The sequence below is a fragment of the Tenrec ecaudatus genome, chromosome 4 (genome assembly GCF_050624435.1).
Source record: "Tenrec ecaudatus isolate mTenEca1 chromosome 4, mTenEca1.hap1, whole genome shotgun sequence".
Lineage (NCBI taxonomy): Eukaryota > Metazoa > Chordata > Mammalia > Afrosoricida > Tenrecidae > Tenrec > Tenrec ecaudatus.
This window is the reverse complement of record NC_134533.1, coordinates 89442527-89457693: the sequence shown is the minus strand read 5'-3', so window position 1 is coordinate 89457693 and position 15167 is coordinate 89442527. Positions and strand designations below refer to the sequence as shown.

The following is a 15167-nucleotide window of genomic DNA, read 5'->3' as shown; positions in this document are numbered from 1 at the left end:
CTGCCCCAAATTATTGCCATTCTTAAGTGTCGAAAGGGGAAGAAGCATCTCCTTCTTCACTAATTATCATACCTTCCTGTCATCCATTTAAATTGTATTTTTCCGCTTTAAATGTCAAGAGTCTAAATTTTATGCAGCAGGAGGGAATTCAGAATATTTCCATATTGTATTTCCTGTTCTTTCCTTACTTTCTGAGAACCACCTGAACCACTCCATTTTATATTTCGGTTGAACGCATAATATTTGGAATAATGAATCCAGGAATTAAAGATGTGTTTTACAGATTTGGAAACATGTTCAGAGATGTGAAGAAGTTTGCCCAGGGAAGTGATACTGCTGTGGAAGTGTCAGATTAGGAATTTGAAAAAGACCAACCTGGCCCCAGCCTTTTCCAGAACAACTCTCAACCATGAACACACACACACACACACGCACACACTAGCTCTACCCCAATTCATTACTTAATTTCGTAGAAAACTATGTTTCTACCTTGACATCCTACCTCTAATCAGTAAGCATTTTCCTAATAATGAATCTGTGGCTAAATTGTTGGTTCTTCATGCAAAATAGCATTAATTTTGGTGCTCATCTTCCTCTATGGCCATCCCATTATTGCTCATCCTAACTCACCTGCCTTTTTGGCATGTGTGTTTGCCTCTCATCCATAATCTTCCAATCCATTATCAAAAGGACAAACCTCAGACACACTGCCATCACGTTGATTCCGACTTGTGACGGCAGTGCACACGGTAGAACTGGCCCTGTAGGTTTCTAAGTGCGTCACTTTACTAGAGTAGAAAGCCTCCTTCTTTGCCCTCAGAGCAGCCAGTGATTTTGAATGGCAGACCTTGTGGTTAGCAGCCAAATGTGTATGTGTCTACATTCACTATAGATCTCATAATGATGTGTGCTTCCCTTTTTAGTAAAACCCAGTTATCTAATGAATAGAGTTCAAGGTCCTCTCCTGACACCCAGAATCCTGAACATCTGTCTATTATTCCCTCTCGCTCTATCATCTGTTGGGATTCCTGGTGGCATAGTGGGTTATCCTTGGGGCTGCTACCACAAGATCACCAATTCAAATCCACCAGCCGCTCCTCAGGAGAAAGATGAGGCTGTTGATCCAGGAAGATGTACAGACGCTGAAACCCTAGGGAGCAGTCTTAGTCTCTCCTGTAAGCTCACTTTGAATTGGAAGCAACACGGTGAAGTTTGTTTGTTTGTTTTTTCCCACCTACATTCTCCACCAAGGACCCTGTGTCACAAATGGTTAAGCTCTCAAGTGCTAACCAAAGTTTCGAATCCACCAGCCACGCCAGGTGAGGTAGAGTGCTTCTTTAAAGAAGGAAACCTTATGGAACAATTCTACTCTCTCCTACAGGTTCCCGATGAGTTACAATTGACTCCATGGCAGAGTGCTTGCTTTTGAGACCATCCTTTACATGATCAATATTCCAATTTTAAAAACACCCACTCTCTTGGGCTCCTTGCCTAAGCCTCTGTTGTAATCATTCAAAATGCATCTTCTTCACATAGGCAGCTACTATAGCTGATTTGAATAGCCTTCAACTTTCCTTTGTCTGAATTCCATAAGACTTTAAACTCAGTTTCCTCTGCAAAGGATTCCTTTTACTCAATATTGGAGCAAGTCATCGTGTTTCACTTGTGGGCTCACCAACTAGGCCCCCAGAGGAACATGTGGGCAGAGTTTAATGAAGTCGCTGCTTGATTGGAGGGCTAATGAGATACTTTCCTACTTTCCTTGGCCAGCATCCCATCTTTCTTCCACCCTGGTGATGGAATAAGCATGCTGCCGCTTAAGCAGCATCAACCATGTGCTGCACTACCTGTGGGCCGAGGCAACCCATGGATCCCGTAGCTAGAGCTGGAGGCTCCTCAAGACCTGCTTCGCTGCACAGCTGGCAGATAGGCCTTGAGCAGGCGAGGCTGGTGGAGCCTGTTGCTGCTGTGTGTGCAAAGCCTGAGCTCAAGATCCCGTGGGCCTGCTTCCCTAAGCTCCCAATTCTACTGACTGTTGCTGCCCCACCCTGCCTGTTTTGCCTAAGGGCAGCCTCTTGATTTCTGCTTCTTTGACCTTGGACCAGCAGCTAATGTGAGTTTAAGGACCTTCTGTATATTAGCTATTCCACAAAAGTGACTTGAACTGAACCCTGTATATATCTGTGTGGATTATTTAGGCATTACATTTCATATATAGAGAGATATATATAGATATATGTAGTCACATATATCTATATATATTCATAAGTGCACTGGTTTTGTTTTTGTTTTGATGGAGAACCCTGCCTCACACACTGTGTTCAGCACACAGCAGGCACTCACCCCTGTGGTCAAGATTATTATATTTGGGATCGTCATGACTCTACTGGAGAGTATGTATTTGAGGAGCCAAGCACTGTGCAATACCAGTTGTTGTTAGATGGCATCAGGTCAGTTCTGACCTATAAGGACCCTGTGCCCAAAAGAATGAACCCCTGCCGAGTCTTGCCCCATCCTCATGACATCGTTCTCTGCTTGAGCCCATTGTTGCAGCCACCGGGCCAGTCCACCTTTTTGAGGGCCTTCCTCTCTTACACTGCTCCTCTACCTGCATCCCCACCAATAATAAAAGTGAGGGAAATAGGAGAATGAGAAGACTTTGTCATCCCCAGGGCAACATGAATAATAAAATGCATTGAAATAGAAATGCACTGGAATATAGCTAAGGGAAAAATGAATTTAATCATTCTGGTCTTAGATAAAATTTCCAAGCAAGATTAGGGCTTGGAAGATTTGGGTAGGGAAAAGGGTGTTTGAGAATTGATTGCATAATTGGCATCTTCGTCCAGTAAACCGTGGTATGTAAACAGCTAAACCACTCAAATATTTTTATAGTACATGGAAAAATAACATGTTTAATCATAGTTAGGTCATACTGTTTATTAAAATATAGTTGCAGCTGCACCCCAAACCATCTTGAACTGAGATGAGTTTCAGCAGTCACAATTGAGAAGAGGGACAGAGGGCTCCAATACTTGTGAGTTTTCAATCACACAACGATCTGATGTCACTTCCCCTGGCTTTAGGCATCCCAGCATAGACCTTGTTTGTTTTGTTGCCTTTTTGTTTCAAAGAAAAGACAGAAGGACAAGTGTTTTAAATCCTGGAGGAAAACGGAAGACGTTTAGGGTCTCATTTTGTTGTTGTTGTGATTGTTTTTAAGGCACTTTTTCCTTCCCCAAATTTTGAGAGATGGAAAATCCATTAGGTAATTTGTCCAACCCAAGAGATCAATTCAAGATTGTTCCCTACAGTTTACTCTGCAGCAATTTTCCAGCCCACTTCCCTGGGGAAATGTTAACGTCCTCTCTTCCACAGCTACTTTCAAATTTAGCCTCAACCCGGTCCTGCGGTGGAACTTTCAATTCAAACCTTATAACCAGGCCTGGGCTGAAATTGAAAACAACTATGAAAACCAGCATCTGGTTTTTGCAAGAAGGCAAAACCATCCCAGGCACAAATAAAAAAGACCAAGGCTGATTCCCATGCGTTCCTGGATTACTTTCACCTCCCTGGTGTTCCCCAACGAGCCTGAACACATGGGAATTTATTTCTTGCTTTGTCACTTTCAGAACCTACTCTCGGCAAGGACAAAAGGGCTTTATCTAGATTTTTCTCCTAAATTGACACCAAATTAGTTAAGAGAGTTGACCCTAATAATAAATAATAATAATAAAAGCAATAAGGATGGTTTGCTTTCCAATCTAGGACATCTTGCTAGTGTTTCAAACTTCCAAGCTTCATTGGGGATAACAGTATATGATTTATAGCCAGTGTGGTCCAGGGGCTAGCGCTGGGGTGAAGGCACACTCAAGGTCACCCAAAACAGACAGCAACCAACTTTGACGATTCTATGACTCCATGAATCTACTCTCAGTCTGGACCATTCACTTCATATCTTCTATACTAAAACAATTCCTCACCAAAGTTAACTTTCTTAGGACTTGCTTTAAGAAAAGTAAAAGGAAGACAAGAAAAGCTAAATCACATTTACAGTTTTGACGAAAAAAGGTATTACTTGACATTAAAAGAAACCTGAGTTATTGGGTAGAAATGTTCTATATAAATCTAGAGGGCTGAATAATTACCCTTAAGCTTTCCAGTGGTTTCCTTTCCAAAGAGCCAATAAATATGTCCTTGGTGCCCTTGTAAAATGAATGTACTAGGTCCTAGTCCATGGAGGAAGAACTAAGAGCAGAAACCAAGGATATAAGCAAATTACATTAGGAACAAAGAGCAGTACAGATGGTTACAAATTTAAAGTATTTTACATGATGCACTTAAACACACAAATTGGGCGATAAATCACCTGAGCATGCCCACCTCCAGAAAAAGGAGGCAGACCGAATCTGAAGTGCATGGGCAGGACAAAGAGGTACAGAAGTTGTACTGGCAATAGAAAAGCGGGTGAGGGGGCACAGCCCTATCATTGTGTGAGTGACTTATTGGCTCCCTCTGAGTGGTTTAATATGAACATACTCAGAAGCCCTCCTTAACAGGCAAGGGGGAAATCAAGCTTCTTCACTCCATCGGAGACTATGGATAATCCCATCAACCCAGGATCGGAAGGGTCCTTTCCAGGGTCAAGAGTAAAGGGGTACCTACCACTGACCCAAGAGGGCAAAAGGAGCTCTCTGAGAGACTGGAAGGTACAAATGGTTGTTGCCAGTTGGTAATGGGCTTCTTGTGGATTTTGACTTAGAGCACTCTTCCGTGTGTAGACTAGAACTGCCCATCGTGTTTTCAAGGCTCTGGCCTTTTAAAAGCATATCTCAGAGATGAGGGCAAAAAAAATGTGTTCTCAGTAGGCTAGTCAACCACTCTTGCAAAAAAAAAAAAAAAAACCCAAGAGAAATTATTTGCAGCTTGTCTTTCCCTACCACAAGTTCTTTTGAGCAGGAGAGGAGGCTGGGAGAGAGACATCTTCCTAGCACTTTACCAATAATGGTTGCCAAAGAAATAATTCATTTTATTGTTATGGGAGGAAAGTTTATCTACACTTACTATTTTGTTCTTTACTAGGTAAGGGGACTGCTTAGTCTGTATTTTATATCCCCCTAGCTCGGTGGTTCTCAATCTTCCTAATGCCCCGACCCTTTAATACAGTTCCTCACATTGTGGTGGCCCGCCAACCATAAATTTATTTTTTTTGCTACTTCATAACTGTAATTTTGCTACTGTGATGAATCGGATGACCCCTGTGAAAGGGGTCGTGACCCACAGGTTGACAACCGCTACCCTTGATGCTGAGGCACAGTCAGGCTTTGAAACCACTGCCCAGCACATGGGCGATGTGGGAGACTGCGATGGGTAAGAGCCATATGATGTTGGAAAGGAACATGGCACGTTCAGATGCGATGCAGTGCTTGCAGCCAAGGAATTCTTTGGGATTCTGAGTTGACATCATTTAGAGTTGACATAATTTGGAGAAATGGTAATGCAGTCCTAGCTCTGCCATTTAACCATGTCATTTGGGGACAATGCACTCGAACAGTGTGGTTGAGATGCTCACTGGTTCTTTGAGTTGCTGTACCCAAAGGATTCATTACACTGGATCCTCTTCACTGATCCTCCCTGCCCTGTTGTGGATGCACAATTTTGTAGGACCATCTCTCTGTTCCAAAGATGATATAAGAGAAGGTTGTAGGCAAAGTTGCTAAATTTATTTTCTGCATTCATTCCTCTAGTACTCCCATTTCTCTCTCCAGATGTGTGGCTGCTGCCTCCCCAGGGGCCTCAACAGAAGCTCCACCCAGACAAGTGGTCCCAGTGCATCCCTCCTGTTAAATTTCTACTACTGTAGATGTTATTGAAGGCTCTCAAAGCTTTGCTAAGTCACGAAGTGATCATTGTTAGAAATCCAGTAATGCTCAGTTGCATATAACCTTATCACATCTTCAATGCACCTTTAAAGCCTTGAGCAATGAGTTACTCTAGTCCGGGATGTTCAAACATAGTAGAGCAAATGAGAAAGGAGCTTGTAGTCTTCCATATAAGCTAATTGCATTTTCAATGCCTGTTTATTCCTAATATCTTTCCAGATCATGAAGAATTCAAATGAATAAATAATAAGTAAAGCAAACTGTATTTAATAGTTTATAAACTTTCTTCCCAAGAAAAAAATACTGCAAGCGTTATGAGGGCAAGATTATTATCTGTCTTGTTCACGCTGTATCCCTGGTGGCTGGAGAGAACGGGGCATAACACAATGTAGGCACTCAGATGTGTTATTCATCCAATGGATTAATGAAAAGGCCATGTAAGCATAAAATAAAATTCATGGGTCTTTACCCAGCAGATTTCTCTTTTTATACATTATATTCCTACTTTAATTAATACTAAAATAAATTTGAATCCCTTAAGCATGCCACTGGGGAAGAGCAAGGTAAGGGAATTAAGAGGTGGCAGGGACATCTGGTTGTGAACAATCTACAGTCAGATCATCAGGAGGTAATTTTATTTCAATAACCAGTTATTTTCCATTGTTTATGGAGCCAAGAGCTTGCTTGCTTCGCTGTCTAATGCAATCTCCTAAATGTGCCTGGAGAAGTTAGGACATATAATTGGATGGATTCAGCCTAACATGATGAATAGCACCGTTTTCACACAAGCAAGTTTTGATTTCAAACATACTTAGGTGCAGCACCAATTACCTGTGGGATCCTGGCATATGCCTCTGGCCTAGGTTCTGCCCTGTAAAGAGGACAGCTAGAGTCTGCCTCCGAGGGTGCAGAGGAAGCTGACAGAGCACTGAGCGCAGGGGCTGCCCAGCAGATCTCAGTGACTCGTGAGCGGGGCATTTCATCTGCCTTCACTTTACTCTGGTTTACAGCAAAGTTCTCCGCAACACTGTATTGACTGCAGGTTGCTATGCCCTGGAAAATATGCCACTGATATTTCAGACATCAGCAGGGTCACGCACAGGGGCCAAGTTTTCATGGAGCTCACTGAGACAGCCTCAAAAGAAAGGCCGAGAGACCCGCTCCTAAACGTGACCATGAGAACTATGAATCATAACAGAACCTTGTTCAATTCAATTCGTTTGAACACATCACCAAGAGGGATCGGTTATTAAAGAGGAAATCCTGCTCAGCAAAGAGGGCCAGCAAAGGCCAGGGAGAGAGATTGGCATGGGAGCCCTCCCAGAGCGAACGAGAGGTTCGGTTACGGATGGAGTGGGAAGGTTTCATTCTGTTTGCTATGGGCTGGAATGCACATGACGGAAGCCAACAAGAACAGCATACACGTATTTACTGAGACCGCCTCAGGAAACACCACATGCACCACAGACAAGGATGGGTCCTTGGTGAAAATGGCTATCTTTAACACATCACGTCTCTGATTTGACTTTCTGTAGCAACATTGTGAGCGTTGATGTCATTTTACTAAACTAGTGCAAAAGATACACTTACGCCTAAAAAATGCTGTTTGCAAACTCTGTTAAGAAAATGACAGCTATTTCCAGAGCGTTTCCTGTCCTCCTCCTGCCTGATCCTCACAGAGCAAGTAGAAGTGATTGGCTCTGAAACCCGAAAGCAGAAATTGGTTCCGAGCCTTTCCTCTCCAGCCTCCATTGTTTTGCTCTTTCAAAGCAACCCTCCCTTCAGAATAAGCCACTTCTCACAGGTGAGCGGTTTACAGTCTGGGCTTCTTCAGAAGTTGGCTCTATTAATTACAAGTATCCTCTAAAGCAGTATTGCTTTCTCTTCCCTTTTGATGTATTAAACTGCTGCCAGAAATTAAATTAGTTCAGAAAGGAATGGCTGAATATCTCCAAATGAAATCGATGGGTAAAGACTGCTAGAATATGATTTTTGTGTTACTAATACCGGACTGCCACCTACGACATTGACTCGGCACTAATTCTGTACAACCGCATCAGCCTTACCACAGAGCACACCATACAACTGCTTAATCTTATATTCCAAAACACTTCAGTGCTCCAGAAAGAAAAGGGTCTTTCAGTGTGTATGTTCCAGTCAGTATCTATAAGCAACCACATTTGAATAGGTTGGATTCATGCATATCACAAGAATTTAAAATGACAGTACCAAAAAGATGCATCTTCTATCTCTAAAATATGGATCATAATAATGACCATACTTTAATTCCCAGTAATTACTAAGTCATATAGCTGTGGAGGCAGTAGAGAGCTCTAGGTATAGCCTCAGCTGCCATTCTACTGTGGGCAGTACAAAAGGTGACCCTCCCAGACGGGTGAACACTGATCCTATTCTGTGCCAGGATTATAGATTTGCAACTGGGCAATGATATCCATAGTCATTTGCAAGGGTAGCTATTCATTATGTAATTAATACTAAACGCGCTCCTTGGTTATAAAACTCCCCCAGCTCTCTCCACTGACTTCCACAGGCAGAAGGTGAAAGCTGCCATCAGACCAAGAAGCTGCTAGCGCAGCAGGTTTTTGATCAGGTGTTTGCATTGCTTTTGAATCTATTTCCTCCAAATGACACTGCCTTTTGATGCTTCCCTCTTGCATATATGAAGCTGAAGGAGCAGAGATGCAGTCCTTTGTTACTGTGATTTGAGTATCAATCTTTCCTCGCACTCTCAGTCTATACACACAAAAGCCAAGAAGCCTCTTAAAAGAAGGTGATTTATGAACTTGTAAAACCCAAGAAGTCAATCAATATGTAATGAAGTCAAAAGAAAAGAAAGCAAAGCAGGCAGGTGTGACAGAACGCTTGGTCGATGGCAATTATTGACATGCCTACATTGAAAGCATTCAGTTCACTTACGAAGACCTCCAATTCTGATAAACACTGACTGATGCGTGAGAGACACATCATTTCAGCTCACATGTACCTCTGCGTTTTCATTTCTTCCAAGTCACAGGTGGTGGGTCTGTACTTAAAAACACAGACTGCCTTGTTCCAGTTCCTCATTTCCCCTTCTAATCATCTTTACTCAGCTCAATTTCATCTGAGGTGATAATATTTGCAACCAGCTCAGTGCCCCTGCTGAACTGTTTGCATGTTTTAATAGCAAACTGCAAACACTTTCACCACTTACTTTAAAACCACATGCAAGCATGGAATAATGACCAACATGTCCTTAAAGGAAAATCCAGCCTCGTGCTAAATTAGTGACATGTTTAGGTCTCCATGGACAATTGGTGGCCAAGCACAAAGTTTGGATTTTAGAATACTAGGTTACAGCCCTACCTGATCCCTGGGTAGTTATGGAATCCTGGGCAATTCACTCAACTTCATCTGCAAGAAAAGAAAAAAAAGATTATTGGACTAGATTCACTCAAAAGTCTTGCATTGAAAATAATTATGGGACCCCTCTGTCCTCCTGGCTCTTCAGGCAGAACCTTCCGTTCATATAATCTCACGCTTGCCAATAATAATGATTTGCAAACCCTTTCAAATTTCTTCTCTACAAAAAGTTTCATGATTTTTCAAAATTTTTCCCAAGGTTATCTTTTCAGGATTATCCATGTAGCTGTGTTATTGGAATTTTTTCTGCCACTGAGGAGCTATCTGTCTGGATCAGGCAATTTAACATCAATAGAAGAATCCAGGAAGTCCTTCGTGACATGGATAGACCTGAAGGACATTATGCTGAGTGAAATAAGCTAATCACAAAAAGGCACAGGATGTATGAAACCACTATTATTAAGAGAAATCAAGGAAAGCTTTATAAACATAGACCAAAGACATTCTGTTGATGGTTACCGGGAATAGTAGGAAATGAGAGGAAAAGAGGAAACCATTGATTAGATAATGGACATGTATTAATGTGAGTGAAAGAAAAAGCGACATACAATGAAGAGCTGCTCAACACGTTGCTACTGAAGAGAAGATGTGGCAAGGTCCACGCGTTGCAGACAGCAAAGGTAAAGGCTGTCAGAGAATCCAGCCCAGGAGAGTTGCTCAGAGGGAAATTCAACGCCACTGGATCGCAGGAGGTGCATCATAAAGATAAGTAGGCACAGATCCATGGTGTTTTGAGGGGCTGGGGGCTTTTGGCTTACCTCAGTGGAAGCCGGCTGGGGCTCGACGCTAGCCTAGCCTCTGCGTCTGCCCAAGCCGGGACCATTTGGAGCCTGTAGCAGGGCTTGGCCTCTGCCCAGCCACAGTTTTCCCCTGCCTGCCTCAGGGCAGGGACAGGGCCCTTGAGGCTCCACCAGCAGGGATGGGTGTTCAGTTGCATTGTTGCTTCCATTTGCGTCTCTGCTCTATATTCCCACGCAGCCTTGGAGGGCTGCGCAGGGTCTTTTTGGGGCACAGCCACAGCTTGCCGCGCTGCGTGGGCTGAGCAGGGACTAAACCCAAACCCCCACAGCTCCATAAGCAGGGATCAAGCTTCAGCTACACTGCAGCGTCGGTTAACATCTCTGCTCTCTGATCCCCCACTTCTCTGGGGGCTGCTCAGCAGCTTTCTTGCGACTCTTCTTGGGGCTCAGCTACGGACTGCCGCTGGGGCTTGGGGCAGGGAGTGGGCCCTTGCAGGTCCACAGGCAGGGACGCAGCTGCATAGTTGCTTTTCCTTCCCTCGCTTCCCTGTACCCCGGCACAGTCCAGTCTCACTTTTTAATTTTTCTCCCCGTCTTGTACCTGAACTGCTCTCTCACACTCCATTGCAGACTTACGGGACACTCCCATTGCCCTAGGGCATTTGCACCTGGGCCACACCCAGCTAGGTGAGCTCCACCCTGCATAGATAGCCCAAGGCTAGGGAAAGGCCTGCTTGCTCTCCAGGGGATACTCCTTGGACTCCTCACCAGGGAGTTCCTGCCTGTGTACCTGGGGACATAAGGCAGCTCAGCCAACACTTATCAATATTCAAACCAATAGCAGGAACTTCAGCCCAGCCTCTGCAACGCTGGGGCAGGCAGCCGACCTGCCATCTGGGGCACTCCCCTGATAGGGAAGCCACAGGAAGATAAAGTGGTAGGTTAATAACCTAGCAAAATCAGCTGTAGGCAGTTCGAAGAAGCATTCCTATAAGTCTTCCAGAGAGAGACTAGAAAATGGCACCTGGTCCCTCAAAAACAACTCAACGCAAACAACCATCAGCCCCAAGGACCTTAACGAAAAAACAGGAGAAACAAAAGACAAAGGCAGAAGATGTGCTGAACATAGCAACATACATAGAAGAAGCAGACATTGAGATGCCATACAAAGAAACTCTCAGAATGCTGCTTGGAGCCATGCAGGATATGAGGGAAACAATACAGAAAAAGGATGAAGTGATAGAGGAGATAAAAGCCATACACCAAAGGGAAATACAGGAGCTTAGGGAGGAAATAACGAAAAACAATAGCAAAATCATGTTCCTTGAGAATCGATTGGAGGAATCAGAGAACCGCATCAGTGTCTTGGAGGACAGCCAAGCAGACTTTAATAAACGTGAACAAAAATCTAATAAGAGCATCAGAGAAGCCGAAGAAAACCTAAGAGCTATGTCTGATGCTATGAAGCAGAACAACATTAGAATTATTGGCCTACCGGAGGAAGACACAACAAAGAAGTCATCTGCAACAGTAGCGAGAGAATTCTTGGAGGAAAACTTCCCCAGCCTAATGAATGAAAACCAAGCAACCATCCAGGAACCTGAAAGAACACCAGCATGACGGGACCCCATGAAGAAATCACCAAGGCACATAATAGTTAAACTATCCAACTTTGAGGAAAAGGAGAAAATCATGAGAGCAGCTAGGGAAAAACAAGCAATCACATATAAAGGTCACCACATAAGGATATGCTCAGACCTATCAGCAGAAACTATGAAAAAAAGGAGAGAGTGGAGTAACATATTCTAAAAAGTTGAAGGAAACAACGCAAATCCAAGAATACTCTACCCAGCCAAATTATCGATCAAGATCAATGGAGAAGTAAAAGTCTTCCCAGACAAGGAAAAACTCAAAAAATACGTTACAACAAACTCAGCCTTACAAAAGATCCTCGCCAACTCAGTATGGGCAGAAGAACAACACTCACCAAGCACAAATAAGAGACCAACACATAGAACAACTTCACCCAGACCACAACAAAGAGAAAACAGGCCCCAAGATAGAAATGGCGTAAGGATGGAAAAAAGTCAAGAATGAAACACACACAAAACACATACTAATGATAAAGGAAAGTAGGAAAACTCCCAACACAAAAGGTATAAAATGGCATCACAGAGTCCGCACATTGAGATAATAACCCTGAATATCAATGGCCTGAACTCAGGCATTAAAAGACTGAGACTTGCAGAATGGCTTAGAAAACACAACCCATCAATTTGCTGCCTACAGGAGACACATCTCAAGGCTACAGACAAAAATAGGCTGAGAATCAAAGGCTGGAGAAGGACCTACCAAGCAAACAGCAATACAAAAAAAGCAGGGGTTGCAATCCTTATCTCGGATAAAATTGACCTCAAAGTGCAAACCATAAAAAGAGATAAGGAGGGACACTATATAATGCTCAAGGGAATCATAGACAATGAACCACTAAGCATTGTAAACATATATTCCCCGAATGAGAGACCAGCTCAATACATCAACCAAACACTCCAAAAGATTAAGAAAGAAATCACAGACTCAACAATTATAGTGGGCGACTTCAACACACCACTCACTGAGAAAGATACATCACAGGGAAAGAAACTCAACAAGGAGACTAGAGAGCTAACCTCCACAATTAGACAATTTGACCTAATAGATATTTACAGAGCTTTTCATCCAAATAAAAAAAATTTCACAATCTTTTCAAGTCCCCATGGCACATATTCGAAGATAGACCACATGCTGGGGTATAAGGCAAATCTACATAAATTTAAGCACATTGAAATAATACAGACCTCTCTCTCTCTGACCACTGTGCCATATGACTGGAAATCAACAAAAAGAAGACAAAATAAGAGCAAATAATTGGAGGATGAATAACTCTCTACTGCAAAAGGAGTGCATATTGGTGCAGATCAGAGAGGAAATCAGGAAATTTCTAGAAACCAACGAAAATGAGCACACGACGTACCAAAACTTATGGGACACAGCAAAGGCAGTCATCAGAGGAAGGTTCATAGCAATACAAGCACACCTAAGAAAGGAAGAGAGACTCATGATGAATACGCTGACACAAAATTTACAAAAACTAGAGCAGAGTCAGCAGGACAACCCTACTAATAGCAAAAGAAAAGAAATTATGAAAATCAGGGCTGATATTCAGGAACTATGGAAAAATTAATATCGCTAAAAGTTGGTTCTTTGAAAGGATAAACAGGATCGATAGACCATTGGCAAACTTAACCAAAGAAAGGAGGGAACAAATCTCAATAGCAAGAATAAGGGATGAAAGAGGGGTCATTACAACAGACCCTAATGAAATCAAAAGGATAGTTACACAATACTATGAAGGATTGTACTCCAATGAATTCAACAATTTGGAAGACATGGACAAATTCCTGGAAAAACAATCTCTCCCTAGACTATCCTCGGCGGACATCAAGAATCTCAACAGACCCATAGCAATAGAAGAAATAGAAAAGGTTATCAAGGGATTACCAACAAAAAAATCCCCTGGACCAGATGGCTACAGTGGAGAATTCTACCAAGCATTCAGGGAAGAACTAATACCAATCCTACACAAACTTTTCTAGAACATAGAAAAAGATGGCAAACTCCTAAACTCCTTCTATGAAGCTAGTATAACTCTGATACCCAAACCGGGCAAGGATCCAACAAGAATCGAGAACTACAGACCGATATCCCTAATGACCATTGATGCAAAAATCCTTAACAAAATACTAGCCAACAGAATACAAAAGTACATAAAACAAATAATTCACCATGACCAAGTGGGATTCAAACCAGGGATGCAGGGATGGTTCAACATACGAAAGACCATTAGTATTATTCATCACATTGACATGAAAAAGTATAAGAATCACATGATTATATCAATAGACGCAGAAAAAGCATTCGACAACATCCAACACCAATTCCTGTTTAAGACACTAGCGAAGATAGGAATGGAAGGAAAGTTCCTCAAGACAATACAAGCTATATATGAAAAACCAACAGCCAAAGTGGTAGTCAATGGAGAAAAGACTAACACAATCCCACTGAAAAAGGGGACCAGACAAGGATGCCCCTTGTCCCCACTCCTATTTAATATCGTGCTGGAGGTTTTAGCTAACAGCATAAGGCAAAGAAGTGACATCAAAGGTATTCGTCTGGGGAAGGAAGAGGTGAAACTATCGTTATTTGCAGATGATATGATTCTACATATGGAAAATCCCAAGGGTTCCACAAGGGGAGTACTGGAAGCAATAGAGGAGTTTGGCAGAGTGGCAGGATACAAGATCAACAAACAGAAGTCCATCAGACTGTTATACACTTCAGATAATACCACAGAAGAAGAGATCAAAAAGGTGGTACCCTTCACAATAGCCAAACACAAATTGAAATATCTAGGGATACACCTGACTGAAAAAACAAAAGATCTATATAGGGAAAACTATAGAACGCTATTACAAGAAACCAAGAGCAACCTCAACAAATGGAAAAATATTCCATGCTCTTGGATTGGAAGACTTAATATAGTTAGGATGTCAGTTCTTCCAAAAGCACTATATAAGTTTAATGCCATCCCGATACAATTACCATCATCTTTCTTCAAAGAAATGGAAAAACTGATTACCAACGTCATATGGAGAGGGAAGAAACCCAGAATTAGCAGAGAACTCCTCAAGAAGAAGGACAATGTGGGAGGGCTTGCTTTACCCGACTTTAGCACATACTATGCAGCCACAGTTATCAAAACTGCAATGGTATTGGTACAATGACAGATACTCAGACCAATGGAAAAGAACTGAAAACCCAGAAATAAAAGCATCAGCATACAAACAGCTGATCTTTGATAAGGGCCCCAAATATATCAAATGGGAAGCCAATGCCCTCTTTAACAAGTGGTGCTGGAAAAAATGGATATCCACATGCAGAAAAATGAAGCAAGACCCTTATCTCACTCCATGCACAAGAATAAACTCAAGGTGGATCACAGACCTTGAAGTTAAACCCCAAACTATTAGGGCCATCAATGAGGGAATTGGGACCAACTTGAGAACTTTGGCTCAGGGAATACACA

At 42.5% G+C, this 15167-nt stretch overlaps 1 protein-coding gene across 1 annotated transcript in view; it reads right to left on the bottom strand.

Moving 5' to 3' along the window:
• FAT3 (FAT atypical cadherin 3) overlaps positions 1-9294 on the bottom strand; it is a 745323-nt gene extending 736029 nt beyond the window's left edge. The window contains exon 1 of the mRNA XM_075546447.1: positions 9246-9294. The gene's annotated coding sequence lies outside the window, so the exon portion shown is untranslated. The remainder of the gene's footprint in view (positions 1-9245) is intronic.
• Between the last annotated feature and the right edge of the window lie 5873 nt (positions 9295-15167).